Raw genomic sequence first — 17,436 nt, forward strand, 5'->3', positions numbered from 1 at the left:
TTGTGGAGCCCTAGAAACGTGCAGAGAGCGCAACCAGAAATTAACAGCTTCAAGTTTACACCAGCATAGTTGTAGACAGAGGCATATTCTTCATATCTGACAGAACAGACAGAATCACTTTCTAACAAGCCCCTCTTCTCCATGACAAAATTATTTTCAGTAATAATAATGAAATGAAATGAATAGTGATAATATCCAGAAAAGAAATGCAGACACTTTCCTTTATTTAACTTTATATGAACAATCATACTATTTTTAAGTAAAATAAATATTAGAGTAGAAAAAAGGAAAAAAGTGGGCGCCTGGGTGGCTCAGTCAGTTAGGCATCTGCCTTCGGCTCAGGTCATGATCCCGGGGTCCTGGGATCGAGCCCTGCGTCGAGCTCCCTGCTCAGTGGGGAGCCTGCTTCTCCCTCTGCCTCCGCCTGCCACTCCCCCTTCTTGTGCTTGCTCTCTCTCTCTGTCAAATAAACAAAATCTTAGAGAAGAAAAAAGGAAAAGTAATGGACTCATGTATTTGATTATATTAATGTTTTTGAAAAAAGTAAATAATATGTCCATATATTGGTTCATTATGGAAATGAATAATAGTTGTTATTTTGAGCCTTAACTTCTAACAATGTCAAGAACTTTGTCAAAATTGATCTTCTTTGTATGTATATGATTTATAAAGAATATAGGCAGATTTGCCAATCTATCCTTGCGTAGTTGATAGAGGAACACCTCTTATTAATTTTAATTTGAAATGTTTTTTTCAAAAGAAGCCCAAAATATACAAATATTTTGGGAAAGTATGAGACGTAAAGGTAAGTCTGACAGAGATTCATAAAAATCCCACTTCTCATTAAATTCCAAAAAATGAAGTAGTATCCATGCCTTTGTTTCTTTGAGAACCACTCAAAGTGTTTACAAATGCCTCTGGGCTGAAAAATTTCCACTTCTCAAGTATGTCTTCTGAACACAGCAAAATCAGAGAAAAAGAAAATGGCCAAATGATAGTGAACACAGACATTATTTGATCTGTTGCTTTAGAACAAGCATCCAATTCTTGGTGAAAATGACTGGGGTATTCAACACTGCTGTTTTGATTTCTCTTGGCAATGTAAGATCAGCATCTTGTTGTTCCCCTGACACTCTTCTTCAGAATTGCATTCTTTTTTCCTATGTAAACATCCTTACAGTTTGTTGTTGCACAGTGAAGAGCCTTCACCAAAATTTCTGTGCGCTTGTCTTCAAAGAAAAGTTTGAAAGCTTGGTATTTCACTATACATCGTTCAAGGCAGATTCTGGCTATTTGCAAATATGTTTGTATCTGATTAACCTCATCTAAAATTCTACACCAGGAAAAAAAAAAAAGATAATTCAAAAGAGAAAAACTGCAGTAGCAGAGGACAAAATCTGAGCTGATTCTCACGCATCCACATTCCTTTGGATCATGGAGTACTTCGAAGTGGAGATTAACTTTTCAGAATTTACTGTGTCCTTACCTCATAATGAGCATTCCATCTTGTCTAGGAAAGACTTTCTGTAGCTTTTTCCAACAATGAGGTGAGATTTAAAAGAATGAACAAAATTTTTCCCAAGTTCCAGAAAACATCACACATGAAGAAATGTTTCCCAAAAAGAAAATTCCACAAGGTTCAAAGAATGATTTCCAGAAGACAGAAATAAAATTTGAGATTAATCTCTTTGATTTCTATATGAACTCCACTCTGAATACTGGCCACATATGCATCACTCTCCTGTCACTGACGACAACAGAGGTTTATGAAACAAGCAACCAGTTGTTTCAAGATATCCTCTGTGAGTTCAGCTGCAGTCTTTCCAGAAACATAAGAATGACTTCTTTATATCAACTCTTAACACCTTTCATACAGACAAATCTAACTTGCACATTTGATCTCTATGAAGCATCTGAAGTGCTACCAAAAAGAATTCCAAGGTATTTTGGTTTTTTTTATATCTGCCACTACTAAAGCATACACTGATGTCATGTTTCACTTTCATTCTTTCTTTAGTTTTAGTTTTAAAACAATTAACAATTCCCACAACTATATGGTCAACTAATCTTCAACAAAGCAGGAAAGAATATCGAATGGAAAAAAGACAGTCTCTCTAATAAATGATGCTGGGAAAAAATTGGAATGCCACATGCAGAAGAATGAAACTGGACCATTTCCATACACCATACAAAAAAAATAAATTCAAAATGGATGAAAGACCTAAATGTGAGACAGGAATCCATCAAAATCCTAGAGGAGAACACAGGCAGCAATCTCTTCGACCTCAGCCATAGCAACTTCTTATTAGACATGTTTCTGGGGGCAAGGGAAACAAAAGCAAAAATGAACTACTGGGACTTCATCAAGATAAAAAGCTTCTGCACAGGAAAGGAAACAATCGACAAAACTAAAAAGCAACTGATGGAATGGGAGAAGATATCTGCAAATGACACACCTGGTAAAGGATTAGTATCCCAAATCTATAAAGAACATATCAAACTCAACACCAAAAAGACAAATAATCCAGTTAAGAAATGGACAGAAGACATGAATACAGATTTTTCCAAAGAAGAGATTCAAGATGGCCAACAGACACATGAGAAGATGCTCACCATCACTCATCATCAGGGAAATACAAATCAAAACCACGATGAGATACCACCTCACACCTGTCAGAATGGCTAAAATTAGCAACACAGGAACCAACAGGTGTTGGCGAGGATGTAGAGAAAGGGAAACCCTATTACACTATTGGTGAGAATGCAAACTGGTACAGCCACTCTGGAAAACAGAATGGAGGTTCCTCAAAAAGTTAAAAATAGAACTACCCTACAATCCCACAATTGCACTACTAGGTATTTACCCAAAGGATACAAAAATAGAGATTCGAAGGGGCACATGCACCCCAATGTTTATAGCAGCACTATAAACAATAGCCAAATATGGAAAGAGCCCAAATATTCATTGACTGATGAAGAAGATGTGGTATATATACAATGGAATACTACTCAGCCATCAAAAAGAATGAAATCTTGGGGCGCCTGGGTGGCTCAGTCGGTTGAGCATCCAACTCTTAACTTCAGCTCAGGTCATGATCTCAGGGTTGTGAGATTGAGCCCCATGTTGGGCTCCATGCTAAGAGGGCAGTCTGCTTCATGCTTCACTTCCTCTCCCTCTGCCCCTCCCCCTGCTTGCATGCTCTCTCTTCCTCTAAAACAAATATATAAATCTTTTTTTTAAAAAAAAAGAATGAAATCTTGCCATTTGCATTGACGTGGATGGAACTAGAATGTATTATGCTAAGTGAAATAAGTCAGAGAAAGACAAATACTACATATGATTTCACTCATATGTGGAATTTAGGAAACAAAACAGATGAACATATGGGAAGGGAAAAAGAGAGAGAGGGAAGCAAACCGTTAGAGACTCTTAATGATAGAGAAAAAACTGAGGGTTTACGGAGGGAGGTGGGTGGGGGATGGGCTAAATGGGTGATGGATATTAAGGAGGGCACTTGTGATGATGAACACTGGGTGTTATATGTAAACGATGAACCACTAAATTCTACTCTTGAAACCTATATTACACTATATGTGAACTAACTAGAATTTAAATAAAATTTGGAAGAAAAAAGTAACAAGGAATTTCAACTCTAAAGATATTAAAATTAGTAAAATATTTCATATATGAATTCAAATATGCACTTACCAAACAAAATATTACATATTACACATCACAGTTCACACTTTCCTCAATTTAAGTTTTTTTTAACAGACTTTTTTTAGAGCAGTTAAGATTCACAGGAAAATTGAGGGGAAAGTACGGAAACTTCCCATATACCCTCTGCCCCCATAGTGCATGGCCTTCCTCATTACCAGCATCCTCCACTATGATGGTACATTAGTTACAACTGATAAGCCTATACTGACACATCATTATCACCCAAAGACCTAGTTTACATTTTACTTCACTCATGGTGTGTTACATTCTATAGGTTTGTACAAACATATAACAATGTGTTATCATTATGGTGTCATACAGAGCAGTTTCACTGACCTCAAAATCCAGTATGCTCCACCTATTCATCCCTCCCTCCTCCCCACAGCCCCTAGCAACCACTGATCTTTTACGGCTTCCATAGTTTTATCTTTTCCAGAATGTCATATACATGGAGTCATACCATATGGAGCCCTTTCAGATTGGCTTCTTTCACTTAGTAATCATCATTTAAGCTTCCTCCAAGTCTTTTCGGGGCTTAATAGCTCATTTCTTATCAGCATTGAATAAAATTCCATTGTCTGGATCCACCAGGTTTACTTAGCACTTCACTTACTGAAGGACATCTTGGTTGCTTCCAAGTTTTGGCAATTAGGAATAAAGCTGCTGTAAACAGTGATGTACAGATTTTGTGTGGACGTAAGTTTTCAGTCCCTTGGATAAATAGTGAGCAGATCGATTGCTGGATCGTATGGTAAGAGTATATTTAGTTTTGTAAGAAACACCAGACTGTCCTCCAAAGTGACCAACTGTACCATTCTGCATTCCCACCAGCAATGAAGGAGAGTTCCTGCTGCTTCACATCCTCACCAGCATTTGGCATTGTCCCTTTTGGCCACTCTTTTTTGTTGTTTGTTTTTTATTTGTTCATTTGACAGGGAGAGCGAGCAAGCGAGATCACGAGCAGGGGGAAGGGTCAGAGGGAAAGGGAGAAAGAAGGAGGCCCCCCACAGAGAAGGGTGCCCAACTCTGGTCTCCATCCCAGAGCCCCAGGATCATGACCTGAGTCACCCAAGTGCCCCATGTTTTGGCCATTCTAATAGGTGTGTAGTGCCATCTTGTTCTAATTTGCATTTTCCTAATGACATGTGATGTGGAATATCTTTTCATATGCTTATTTGCCATCTGTATCTCTTCAAGTTTCTGTTATGGTTTTTGGCCCATTTTTTAACTGGGTTATTTTCTTATTGTGAGTTTTAATAGTTCTTCATGTATTTTGTTTAACAAGGTATGTCTTTTGCAAACACTTCTCCCATCTGTGACTTGTTTTCTCATTCTCTTGACATTGTCTTTGGCAGAGTAGAAGTTTTTAATTTTTTTTAAAGATTGATGTATTTATTTGAGAGAGAAAGAGAGAGTACAAGTGCAAGTAGGGGGAGGGGTTTAAGGAGAGGCAGAGAGAGAACCCCAAGCAGACTTCCTTGGAGTGTGAAGACTGACACGGGGCTCAATATCATGACCCTGAAATCATGACCTAAGCCAAAATCAAGAGGTGGACGCCAAACCAACTGAGTCACCCAGGTGCCCCCACCCTGGGTGTTTTTAATTTTAATGAAGTTTTTATGGATGTTTTTAATTTTAATTTTAATGAAGTTCAGCTTATCAATTATTTCTATTTAAAATTTTAAGCATAAAAATAAAAATTCCAAGAGGTCACACTGAAGTAGCTCATGTTAAGTTTTTGCTTTTTTACAATCACTCTGCTATTGTTGTTTCTAATCTACCTTTAAATACAAGAATATGTAATAAGACAGAGAATGGGGACATAAACTATTCCAAAACAAGTTTAAACTATTTTAAACTACTATAAACTTGCTTTCAAAATGACTATATGCAGCTGAGTCTCCATGATCCTGGGGACAACTAACTGTACAACTAAGAGTTCTCCAAATTTACTTCCATGTAGAATATAACATTTATTAAAGAGTTAATAATTAAAATGTGCTAAATTGAAGCCTACATATGTTACTAAAACTCAAGAATAATCTCACAGATGGATAAAACTTAGACCAACAAAAGATTTTGCAAGGAGGAGTATTTAATCACTGACATTGTATAGAATTGCCAGACATACTACTAATAATATGCAGGCCAACCTGTAACCTACACATAATGCACCCACTTACTGCCTGTACCCAGGGCTAACTGCTCCCATGACCCAGCCTGGGTAAGCCACTACCCATAGCCATTTTGGAAATGTTTAATTAAAATCTGACAGAAAGACAAAAGGGCGTGGGGCACCTGGGTGCTTAGTTCTTCAGCTCAGGTCATGGTCTCAGGGTCCTGGGATCAAGCCCTGAGTCGGGCTCCCTGTTCAGCAGGGAGTCTGCTTCTCCCTCTCCCTCTACCCCTCCCCCTGCTTGTGCACGCTCTCTCTGTCTCTTTCTCTCAAATAAATAAATTAAATCTTTAAAAAAAAAGACAAAAGGGAAATTTACTAAGATGAACAGTGTCCCTCAAAATTCATGTCACTCAGAAACTCAAATGTTTTTGCCCTAGGAAACCTGGGACACACAGAGGGAGACATACTTCACAATCTCTGAACTCTCAGTGTTGATCAGAAGTACAGAGTAGTCAGAAATACACCCTGATTATTCTGAATTCCATATTTTTTAGCTATATACTTTTAAGGTCTTTAAAGAGCAGCACTTAGAAAGAAAAAGAAAAAAATTTCACTGGCATTGTGCTCTCTTTCTGCTCTGTAGATACGGCAAAGATGAAACTGGGAACTTAAAGAAACAAAGAACAAAGCAAAATTTGAAAAAAGAAAAAAAGAGGAATAAATCTCCATTTTTGTTCTAATGGCTAGGGGCAATTTTTTACCTCTTCTGGCTTAGGAACTGTGCAATATAATTTCTAATCATGGATTACATACTATTACATTATCTTGTCTATTTCCCTACAATAATTTAATTGGAGAATCTTGATGCTAAGTCAAATACAAACAACTACCTTCTGTTGCTTTTAGCAAGATTTACCTTACATAGGGAATACATGGGAGAGTCTTACAAAATAAGTGGTGCTAAAGAGAAATATCAACTAATTGATTTCCTATTTTTCTAGAAAGGTAAACTGTAATAGTCCTTCAAACATACTTATTATGTCTCTGACACATATTAGGTAGGAATTCAGTATAATCAATTAGTAGGATAAAAATATTCAATTAACCTGGGCAGAAGATAGCTAAACAGTGATTAGGAAGATATTTTTATCCCATTTACCCAGAGTAGCCTCTCCCACTACACTTATACACAAAACTTCCTTTGTTAAAAGAAAGCTGACTCCACCAGACTTGCATTCTAGGGTCCTCGTGAAATGACTTTTTGGACAGAATTTATAATATCCCAATGCCTATCTTTTATTTTTTAATTTATTTTTAAAATTTTCTATATTTTCTTCATATGACCTCCCTTCAACTTACAGTATGTGCCTCAGCGTTATTTCTTTCAACAATAAAAAAAATTTTCAGTCATCCAGATATTCTTCCCTGTTCACAAGGAAATGTAGTCAGCCCTTTCCACTCCTACTAGACCCAGTACATCTCTGCTACATGGGCTGCATCCAAAATTTGAAACTTCCCCAAGGCCTTTTGTCTGAGTTAACTGTGCTGCTGTGTTGAGACATACTCAGTAAAACAAAAAATAAAAATGCAGATGTCTAGGACACCTGGGTGGCTCAGTCGGTTAAGTGTCTGCCTTTGGCTCAGGTCATGATCCCAGGGTCCTGGGATCGAGTCCCTGCTTCTCCCTCTGCCTGCTGCCCCCATCCCCGCTTGTGTACACTCTCTTTCTTTCTCTCTCTAATAAATAAAATCTTTTAAAAAAATGTATATGTCTAATCTCAATGGAAGAGAGGCATAAAAGATACAAAATTGAAGCAAGATGGATTTCAATAAGAGTTTAAAAATAGGAACAGTTATACATAGAGCAAGCCCAAGATAACAACAGAACCATCAGGATACGAGAGCAATTGAGGTGAGACAAGGAGGTGCCCGTGACAAGAACAAAAGTCCTGACACAATAGCTTGTACTGGGAGGCATGTGGGCATGTGGCGTAAAAGTGAAATATAAGCACTCTGGAAGGCAGTTTAGTACGCTCTCTCAAAGCTGACCTACACGTGCCCTGTGATCCAGTGATTCCAGTCCCAGCAGAAATGCTGTGCTCTGACTGATCATCAATAATGTTCATAGTAGTGTTACCCAGAATGGCCAAGACTGGAAACTACCTAAATTTCAACAGCAGAATGTATCACACATTGAAATATCACACAGCAATATAAATAAACAAACTACAGCTATATATGACCACATATCTAAATGTCACAAATACAATGTTGAGCCAAGTTAACCAGACACAAAAGAATACATACCACGTGGTTCCCTGTACACAAAAGTTAAAGACAGGCAAACTAAACTATAGTGTTACAAGGCAGGATAGTGGATCTTTAGGAAGGAGGAAAGCACAGTGATTGGGGAGGCTCACAAAAGGCAGGGGGAGTTTTGGAGGGGCTAGCAATGCTCTATTTCTTGATCAGGGTAACTGTTACATAAACATTCTTTTTCTAATCATTCATTAAGCATTTCACATATGTTCTGTGTATTTTTCTGTATACATGTTATACTTCACAATAAACAGAAAATAAAAAGAAATTCTAATCTGACAACACGGATGGACCTAGAGGGTATTATGTTAAGTGAAATAAGTCAGACAGAGAAGGACCAATACCATATGATTTCACTGACATGTGGAATCTAAAAACCAAAACAAACAAATAAACAAACAAGAGCAGAAACAGACCCAATTTCTGTTTCAACAAGTTGATGGTTGCCAGACAGGAGGGGGTGTGAGGATGTGTAAAATGGGTGAAGGGGAGGGGGAGCTACAGGCTTCCAGTCACAGAATGAATAAGTCACCGACATAAAAGCACAGCACAGGGAATATAGTCAATGGTACTGTAATAGTGTCACACAGTGACAGACGGTAGCCACACTTGTGGTGAACATAGCATATTATACAGTTATCCGAACAGTATACTGTACGCCTGAAACTAATGTAACATTATGTGTCAACTATACTTCAGTTTAAAAAAAGAAGAAAAGAAACCCCAATCTGACATTTTCCCACCAAAGAGAAAAGACTAAGAGACCCCTGCCAAGACAGATAAGGATGGCAAGTAGCAGTCAAATTCCTTGCTTGCTGAACGCTGGCAAGTCTGAAACCATTGAAAACATGAAGAAATTTAGGGCTGACAAGTGTTGAATTCCCGGGAAGAACCACCCTGGAAATACAGGTCAATTAGGTATTATTTCTCATTTACAAAATGTGAAATTAATCTACACTTTAATCTAAATTTCAAAGGCAAACACTGATTCCTGAAACTTGCAGAGAGCTCAAATTTTTATTTCATTCTGGTTTCAGAGGCACAAGAGATCCTCTGATCCAATCTCTACCATCCCAGTCTAACAGACGAATGGGTATAAATACTCTTCAAAGTTCCCACTGCAAACGCATGCTGAGATGTTCCTCAGTGGCCCATTCTAGTGCGCACAACCTTGACTACCGCACAGCCGCTCCCATGGGTGACCTTGGTCTCACATGCTCCACTCTAAGTTCACTTCCTCCTCTACCTCTATCCTATGAGAGATGAATGAAAAATTTCCTGAATAGCAAGTTAAAGAATTAACAAACGTGTCCTCCGCTCTCTGAGGTAAATTACCCTATTCCTTTAACCTCTTTTTTCTTTAATCACCTTCATGGCTGTTTTCTGAGCCTTCTAATGAGCAGAATAGAAAACTGATTTAAATGTTATCGTAAGGTATTAACAGGTTAACTAAAATAGACATAGAACTACTATTCCTATAACATTCCAGAAATAAGAAGACAATTTCAAAAACCACAGCAGGGAAAGAGACCTAGTTTTGGACCCAAGCCTCACCTCAAACTTTAAAGTGTTGCTCAAATACAAGGGATTTCATTAGCATGTGTGCAAGCAGGGTAGGCGGAGGGTCCAGAAAACAATTTCAAACCATTCCACACACCAAGACACCTTGTAAAACACCACCAAAGCACCCTAACATGTCATAATCAGAAATCAGTAGTTTATCCAAAGTGAAGGTATTCCAACTCTCAGATAAAGAGATTCCATTCTCAGCCTCAGCTGGGCCCTCGATGCTTCCCCAGATCCTATCATGTTGCCTTAGCCCCTTCTAGCCTTTTCTCTATAGTGGCTACCTCAAGACTTCACTTTCTCAAATTTCTAACTTGCCCCCCATCCCTCTCAACAAGACATTACATCCTAGCGCCCAGGAGAGAAAAAAGTTACCTGACCAGAACTCCCTAAACTTTCTTGCTCAGGTTCACTTTTTCCTGGGGAGACAGCTGAAAGAAGAGCTTGCAATTCCCATAGAAAGGAACTATACCTTACATGGTCCTACAGATCTTCAAAATTACTTCCATCCTCAGGCTCCATCTTTTCCTCTACATATGTTATTTTATTTTTAACCCCTATGACAACAAAAACAGAGCCCCTCGCCCCCCACTGAATCCATCCACTGGTGTGGTGACATCATCCTCCCCTACCTTATCAGAGACCGCGCCCTCTCCACCCCCTCTCTGGTTTTGAACTGTTTTCAGTCTCGCCCTGCTTACTGACTCCTTCCCATCAGGATTTTGTTATCATTGCTCTTCATTCTCTTAATGGCGTTCTTTCTTATGTTGCAACATTTGAACTTATAGGACAGTTGCAAAGGTAGTACAAAGAACTCCTGAATACCCTTCACCCAGAGACCCCATTCAAGTTTTGTTAGTTGCCCCAATAACATTGTTTATAGCAAAAAAGATCAGGCACTGCACCGAGCTGTGACATCTCTCTAGTCTCTTTCAATGTGGAATAGTTCCTCAGTCCTTCCTTGATACTTTTTAAGATTACAGTAGACTGAAGTGCATTTGAAGGTTTTAGCTAATGGAGCTCAATCTGAGATTGCCTGATGCAGATCCAGGTTATCTGCTTTGACAGGACTATCACAGCTGTATTCTTGTTGCAGCCTGTTAGGTGGACACCATGTCATTTTGTCATGTTGGTGGTGATAACCTTAATCACTTAATCAAGATAATGTCTGCCAGATTTCCCCATTGTATTTTTTCTCCATTATAAATATTTTGTTGAGAGATGCTTTGAGGCTATATAAATATCTCATATTTCATGCCACTTTTATCCTCAGCTTTAGCATCCATTCGTATTTCTTACCTGAATTACTTATAACTATGGGAATTATCAAATGATTATTATTCTAGTTGCATTATTCCTTCTACATTTATTAGTTGATATTCCACTTTAACAAATCACTTTCCTTTCTCTCATTTACTCGTTAAATGGTTTATAATCTTCTACTACCACTCTTTATTTTAATGCTCAATTTTTTTCAGATTTGGCCAGTGGGAGCACATTAAATTGGTTCCAGTGTCCTTTTGACTTATCCCATCAATCTTTTTTTTTTTTTTAAGATTTTATTCATCTGAGGGAGAGAAAGAGCACGTGCACATGAGCGGGGGGGGGGCAGGAGGGAAGGAGAATCTTAAGCAGACTCTCTGCTGAGCACAGAGCCCAACATGGGGCTTGACCTCAAAACCCTAAGATCATGACCTGAAATGAAATCAAGAGTCTGATGCTTAACCAACTGAGCCACCCAGGTGCCCCAACTTATCCAGTCATCCTTGAGTACCTTCTTACTTTCTAGTGCAGCAAGATATTCTAAGCTCTAGCCCCAGCATCCATCATTTCTCCAAAGAGCCCTGATCCCTTTAAGTAGACAGTGTTATTTAAAGACCAAGATCTGAACACTAGCTCTGTTCATTGTTACTAGAGTGCCACTCTTCTCAGGACCTCTGGGAAGGCCTGGAAAGAGCTAGAAAATGTGTGTGTGTCTGCCTGTCTGTCTGTCCATCTGTCTATCTATAAATACACACACATGCATTTACATCTGTATAGTTCTATTTTTATGCATATGCTGAAAATCATGAGTTCACACTATTAGCTCCAATTCCAATCCATTCTAGATTTTCTCTTTTCTCTTTCTAAAAATATTTTATTTATTTATTTGAGAGGGAGAGGGAGAGAGAGAGAGAAAGAGAGAACAAGCTGGGGAGAGGGGCAGAGGGAGAGGAAGAAGCAGACTCCCCGCTGAGCAGGGAGCCCGAAATGGAGCTCAATCCGGGACCCTGGGATCGTGACCTGGGCTGAAGACAGACGCTCAACTGACTGAGCCACCCAGGTGCCCCAGTGTTTCTCTTTTCTATATGTATACCACCTTCCTCCATCCATGAAAAAGCTAGATCTCAGTAGTTCGATATATTGACTTATTTGCACAGTCCCCTGCATGTAGCCAGTCTTCTGACCCCAACTAGCCATCATTCCCACTTGGCTCAAGGGAGGTTCCCATCAAACATTTCTCAGAGTCATCTATTCTGTCTCCACTTCCTCACCTTTAGTCACTTCCTGACCCACTGCAATCTGACCTATTCTGGTCGAGTCCAGCAGTCAGTCATCTCATTATTACCAAATCGAAAGGATCTTTCTCACTCCTTTTCCAACTTGAGTTCCTTGCAGCATCTGACACTCTTTGAACATTCTCTGCTTCTTAAAATACTCTTTCCCTCTGGGTTCTGTGACTCCCCAGTCAACTGGTTTTGCCTCTACCTCTTTGGTCATTCCTTCTTCAATTCCTCCATAGGCTCGTTTCCTCCCCCCTTGCTTAATTATGATGATGCCGGGTTTTGTCCTAGGGCTCCTCTCCATGCAGTCCCTGAGGTAGTTCATCCCCTCCCATGACTACAATTAACTTATTCTGTTGATTTCCACTTCTAATCTTTGATCTAGATCTAATTCCTAAGCTCCAGACCTATATAATGAAATGCCCATCAATTATCATTCCTTAGGTGCCTCTTAATCACGCCACACAAAACACATCTAACACAGAAATAATTTCCACCCTATCCTGTCGCTCAAACCTGATCTTCTTTCTGAGTAATTGCGTTCAAAGAACAGAAATGCAACCTGTTCAGTGGCCCAAACCAGCAACTTAAGAACCATTGCTAACCCACCCCTCTCTCCCATCCCCACATCAACAAGTCTGAGGGTATTAACTCCCAAATCTCTCTCAAATCTATTTCTTCAGCAATTCTATAGACTGAGCAATCATCATCCTGTGCCTGGATCACCACCACAGTCTTCTAACTGGCCTCCCATTCTTGTCATTCTTCCAATCTGATCTGCACAATCCTTGTAAAACAAATATGGTCATGGCTCTCTCTTTCCCTGCATAGAATTCCCACTGCCTTTGAGGCAGTCCAGTCCTCCACATCGCTTCCCAGACCCTGCATGAGCTTGCCCCAGCCTACCTTTATGAAACCACCCCTTCTTCTACTTCAAACTCAAACTCAGCCACATTGAAATGATTTTCACCTCCACAATCACACAATATTCCTTTGAGCCCCTGGGCCCTGACCTATGATTGTCCCTCTGCCTCTTTGCTACATTGTTTGGTCAAATTCTACCCATCCCTGAGAACACAAATATCACCTTCTCCGGGAATCTTCCCAGAATGCTCCTGCTCTGGTCCTTCTATGGTACTCTATATTTCTCTAGCATGCTTATTATATTTTATTGCAACTGTTTGTTTAATTATTTAATTTCCCAACCAAATTGTTAGTTTTACTAAACCTCAGAGAGAAATGGAAACAATGTCTTACTCACTGCTCTATCACCAGAGCCTAGCCAAGTGGCTGAAACCCAGTAGATGCTCGCTAAGTATTTAGTGAATGAATGAGTCTCAAAAATAACAAACTCTATAGTTGCCACAGCCAAAGGGTACACTTCACAGATATACATTAACACAAGGCATGGAACAATACACCTTTCACTCCTGGCCAATTCAAAAAATGGCATCTCTGTATGTAATAAACAATAACGCAACCATACTAGCCTGAATGAAAAGAATTATTTCCCACAAACAGAAAAACACAGAAGTTCCTCTTCCTTTCATAAAAATAAGACACGACAACTCAACATGTGAGAGAGCAGACATCTTGTACCAAGACGGTTAGAATAAGAGTGAATGTTTTGGCCCGTTAGACAGCTCTAGGATAGTCTCCCTACACATTGTGGACACACACACACGCTCACACACAACGTCTCAGAAAATATAGAGCATGAATAAACAAAGAAAAAATAGATAATGAGCTTCTAAAGCATATATTTCCATATTTAGCATGGTGTCTGGCCCAAAGGACAGGTAACCCCAAATGTGAGAGATGAAACCAGAGTATAACCCCAGCTAACTGCAAACACCAAAGGTTGATGCTGGGGGAAGGAGGAGACCTACGAAGGGGATTCAGATTGCTACTACTTATAAGCCAGATCCAGGTTATGTCATCTTTACTGTCCCATTTTACATATAAGGAAATGACACCTGAAGGACTAAATAAGTAGCCTAGAGCTAATAAATGCCTAAGTGTAGTTCTTTCCAGTCCTTAGTGCTATACCCCAAACCAGGCAGGACCTAGTCATTTCTTTAGACTAAAGACAAATTTTCCTTTCAATATCCTCTAGCTAAGGTTACCATAAGGTTTATTCACAGATTTAGAGACAAAACAGATGGCTATACCTTCAGGAGGAAACATTTTTATTGTATTTTTAATTTTTTAATTTTTATTTTTTTTAAGAATTCTTGTTAATCTAGATGGGTGTGATAAATGTATCGCAGTTACATTTTTTAAAGATTTTATTCATTTATTCATGAGAGACAGAGAGAGAGAGACAGAGAGAGAGAGAGAGGCAGAGGGAGAAGTCCCCTGATGTGGGACTCAATCCCAGGGCCCTGGGATCATGACCTGAGCCAAAGGCAGATGCTTAACCGACTGAGCCACCCAGGGACTCTGTATTCTTTTTAATAATGGTCCCTGACAGATTGAGGAGGGGGGCAAGATTTTTCTAGAGGTACTTTGAGAGCAATACTTTTGAGTACAGGGACTATTTTTCCCCATTGTCTTCTCTAGATAGCTCCAGTTTCAATCTTGACTCAATTTTAGAATTTTTAAAGTGACATGAAAAGGCAGTTTTACGTATAATGACCTATATAAGATGTCTTAATTCTAAAAGGAGAACTCAAGTACGCTGCTTTGGAAAAGGGATCCTGAGGCTCACCTATCATTTTGCCTTTCAGAATCAGAGAGGCTTGAGGATACAAAGCACACTGTGAGAGGGGGGAATGGATGAAACTGTAAGCTCCGTGTCAGAACCTTAGTCCCCTTCTGCCACTAGATTCCCTGAATGGTAACAACCAGTCTTATATTCCCCAGGCAGGAGAGTGGAGAACTTCCTCACTGGCAAAGCTAAACACACACACACACGCAGGCACGTGCACGCGTCCACGTGCACATGCACGATCTATAGCTACTGACATGTGGGCATCACCACATGATAAAGCTGGATTTCCACCTCAATAATGAATACTGAACCTCATATAGGACTTCTTATCTGCATTTTTGTGAGTTAATCTTCAGAATGGACACCAAGGATCACCAGACATTCAAGGATGACCTCTAATGGGAAAGACAGAGATCAAAACAAATGGAAGAAATAAAGAAATATGGACTGCTTCTCCCTCTGCCTCTCTCTCTCTCTCTCTGTCTCTCATGAATAAATAAATAAAATCTTAAAAAAAAAAAAAGAAATATGGAAAACAAAACAATGCAGAGAAAACTTGAAAAATACTTATAGTAATAATTAACATTTTAAGAGAAATGAGAAGATATAATTAAAAAATATAAATAGGATGCAATTTAAAAATAAATTAAATTTATTTCTCTTTTGGAGAGCCTGGCTGGCTCAGTCAGTAGAGCATGCAACTCTTGATCTAGAAGTTGTGAGTTCAAGCCCCACACTAGGTGTGGAGATTACTTAAAAACAAAATAAGGGTCACCTGGGTCGCTCAGTTGGTTAAGTGTCTGCCTTCAGGCCAGGTCATGATCTCAGGGTCCTGGGACTGAGCCCTGCAACCTCGTCCTGCTCAGCAGGGAGTCTGCTCCTCCCTCTCCTGCCCACCCCTGCTTGTACTCTCTTGTGCAAGTGCTCTCTCTCTCTCTCTCTCTCAAATAAATAAAATCTTTTTAAATTTTTTTTCCAAATAAATCTTTAAAAAAATTAATAAAATTATAAAAACAAAAAACTTTTTAGAAATTTTTTAAAATGACAACAAAAATGAAGAATCTAATTTTAAAAACTGAAGATAAAATCAAGTAACTCTCCCAGAAGACAGAATAAAAAAATAAGATAGAATACAGAAAGGAAAGTCTAAGAATATTGCTCAGTCCAGGAGGTCCAATATCTGATTAATAGTTGTACCAAAAAAATAAAACAAAGATAATGAATGAAAAATTATGAAAGATATAAGAAAATTTCCAGATTGAGTTTCTAGACTGGAAGAGCCCACAAGGATAACTAGCAGAACAACAACAACAAAAATCCACTCATTTTCAAATTTTTAAATTTAGATTATCAGAGGTAAAGAAATCCTAAAAGCTTCCAGAAGCCAACAAAAAGAGTCCTATACAAGAAAAACGAAAATTAGAATGTAATTATATTTCAAAACAAAAATACTAAAAGCTAAAAGATAATGAAGCAATGTCTTCAGACTGTGAAGGAAAATTATTTCCAACCTAGACTTCCATACCCAGCCAAACTATCAAGTAACTGTGAAGACAGATTTTATGTATTTGCATGTCTACTCTGCAAGTTCTCAAAAATGTTATCTCCTACACAGCCGTTCCCAGGAATCTATAGTGTACCAGCAAATGCAGAAAGTCAGATTAAAAAAAAAAAAAGAAACATGGGCCCAAAGAAACAGGGTTCCATGTTTAATCCAAAAGGAAGATGAAGAGAATACCTAGAATTCCTAGAAGACAAATAAATAAAATTCCAAGAATAATAATAAAAGGAAGTTCCAGGACAACAGTTAAGTAGAATCTCTAGAGAGTAACCAAGCAAGATCAGGGAGATGAAGAAATGGCTCTAGAAGAGAGTTTTGAGAGATAACAAAAATTAGAAGAAGAGTAATAGTAACAATAAACAATGGATAGGGCACCTAGTGAGTGTGACTAAATTTAAAATGTATTTCAAGTATGTGACAGAGTTTGTACATGATTTAGAGGAAGATAAAAGAAAAACAAAGCACCTGGTAACTTGAGGCAATTATTAACTCTAAGGAAAAGAGAAAGTTGCAAAAGAAAGGAAATATGATTTTAGGACACCATGCAATTCAGCTTTGAACAGTATATACATAATATAATAATGTAAACACTGAATACGAAGTTAACAAAAATGGCCACTGGACAACACTGGAAGGGCAGAGGGAGGTAAAATGTGTACATTGGGGGCCAAGCAGGGGTCAACAGAGAAAATCATGTAAGAGAGCTATATCTTCATCCTCTAGGTTTGAAGTCAATAGATAATACATCACACTGAAAAATTAGAAAATGCCCATAGAAGCAGGTTATTTGGGAAGGTGAAGATAAACAGAAGAAATAAGTAAAAGTTAAAAATGATTGATTCTGAGGAATAGAAAATAGGAATAGGAAGCATTGGGCAAGGTACCCTATTACCT

General features: G+C 38.6%; 1 protein-coding gene across 3 annotated transcripts in view; it reads right to left on the reverse strand.

Annotated features, from left to right (window-relative positions):
- The window catches only part of MANBA (mannosidase beta), a 115,160-nt gene that overhangs the window by 56,195 nt on the left and 41,529 nt on the right, over nt 1-17,436 (reverse strand). The window lies entirely within an intron of this gene.

The sequence above is a fragment of the Callorhinus ursinus genome, unplaced genomic scaffold (genome assembly GCF_003265705.2).
Source record: "Callorhinus ursinus isolate GAN/ISIS: 27379988/994484 unplaced genomic scaffold, GSC_fseal_2.0 scaffold4, whole genome shotgun sequence".
In the NCBI taxonomy this organism is placed as follows: domain Eukaryota; kingdom Metazoa; phylum Chordata; class Mammalia; order Carnivora; family Otariidae; genus Callorhinus; species Callorhinus ursinus.